Below are 2255 nucleotides of genomic sequence, written 5' to 3'. Positions count from 1 at the left end.
TGCAATGTTTATCGAAAGTGAACGCGATGAGTAGTCAATCGGTCACAATGCGTTTTGTTTGACGATGAAAGAGATTTCCTTGTGCCAAGATGATAAGTGCAAATTTTCACCTATAGGTACCCTCGCCACATAATGTCAATCACTGGATGTTCAAAAAGTGCTTTACCACTCACTCAGCAAACCAGGAACACCTGTACCAACAATGAGCGAGTGGGACTTGCTGTTTGTTCAATGAAATGCCTTCTCCACCCCTCTAAATGCAAATCCCTTCCAGAGAGTCGGCAACGATAGGCGTTAAGGGCCTAAATAAAATTAATCTTTTTATGGCGACGATGACGCTCTAATGATACAACACTTAACATTTAGCATCCTTCTTCTTGACCGTGTAAAGTGTGTTTGCTCAGAAGTTCAACGAGGCGTGAAGGTTTTTTTTCCACTATACGGATCCATCCCGAGAGAGTTGTATAATAATTGACACATTCCATCGCCCCGTTGTAAATTATTTTGTTCGAACTTGAACCCTTGAACTGGGATGCATCCAGTTGGAAGATGCGCTCGCCTAAACGGACTCCACCGCCAGTTAATTGACGCAAATGTCGAATGTCAACTAATTACTAACGTTTATCCAGCATTAGCACGAAATTACTCTGTACAATCTGGCGGTCAGCCTTTGGGTGTGCCATTTGTCGTAAAGTTTTATAACTACACCATTAATAGCTACCTTGCGATTCGCTGGAATGGAAGTTCGAAGTTCACAAAATATAGATATACAAGGCTGACGCTTTGATTCTACAATTATAGATTTAACAAGCTTTGTTTTTGTCAGATTCAGAAAATTACTTTTGATCAATTGAAACTAATAGATAGCTGCATGTGAATCATTGATCTCTTCGAGCAGCAAAAACCGTGCCAACTCTATCTGTCTTGTAAATCATTCATTGACGGGGATAGCATAATGCAGGTTTGTGATAGACGATACCAGTGAAAAGATGAAGTAATAACCGTTGTGTTATGTAACATTTTCAATGCCTACATATATTTTATTGAACTCGATAGATTCCATACATTTCTAATGGGACAAAGGGCCTATTGCATCAGAATGGATAATCAGCATTATTTGGTTTAAGTTGACTATTTCCTCAATAAGAAGCTGATTGCTCCCCAAAGATACTGTGAAAATTTCATAGTCAAGGTTCTTGACATCATAAAGACTTTCCATTGAAATTAAAAACGTTTTGTGTATTTTTGAAATTGACTACATAATTAGATGTTTGTTCAAAACTCCGGGAAAAAAAATAAGAAAAAGTAAAAAAAAAGTTGTTGCTATCAATGTGGACGGCCACATACTCCACATTTGAACATCATCATTCTTTATCGTTGCATCTTGTTACTATGTTAGATTAATTGAAAGCGTTTTCTTTTTCTCTTATAAACGGGTGAAATCAACCATGTAAAATTCTGAACTGCTATGGCAAATGAAATGTACTATGTTGTTAACAAAATATTAATATTTAAATGCTTAATTTAGTTTTATCAAAATAGGACGATAGTGTTTTCTAACCAGCCCTGTCGTCCTGCTTAGTCGCGCTTAGTCGACGACTAAGAAGCTTTTCCCAGATATTTTTTTAGAATTTTTCACCAGAAAACATAAAAAATAATGTGCGAAATCAACAACAATCTAACGCCCCATAAGATATCAACCGATATTTCCAACCTGTACCTACCAACGCTCTGGAGTAATTTAAACCTATTTGCATAGAATTTCATATATATAACAAGGCCATAATATAAAGCGACCATAATGTCCCGCGAAACGCGGGACACCCTGTCAGATCTCGTTTCCAATTAAACATTATTCGTATTGGATGTGTATTCTACAAACATTTTAGGTCTAAATCATGATCTAATTTCTCAGGTTAGTCAAACAATTAGTTTTCACGCAGTAATATCATGTTGAAAATTGCGTTGTCCCGCGAAACGCGGGACGTCTGGTCACCTTACCATAATACCGCCCTGTAGAAAATTAATCGAAATTTACGAGCTGTATCAACGCCTTAGAATAATTTCACCATATCTATTGGCCTATAGAATATCGATTGAGAATTCCAGGCTTTATCAACGCCCTATAGTAATTTGACCTCGAATCAAAAATTGTAAACTCCAAGCAGTATCAACGCCTTGGAGTAATTTGTCCCATATAGATCCGTAGCATCCTAACGCCCTGTATGACATTCAAGCTTTATCAACGCCTTGGA

This window comes from Aedes aegypti, chromosome 3, assembly GCF_002204515.2.
Source record: "Aedes aegypti strain LVP_AGWG chromosome 3, AaegL5.0 Primary Assembly, whole genome shotgun sequence".
NCBI classification, from domain to species: domain Eukaryota; kingdom Metazoa; phylum Arthropoda; class Insecta; order Diptera; family Culicidae; genus Aedes; species Aedes aegypti.
Note: the sequence above shows the minus strand (reverse complement) of the source record.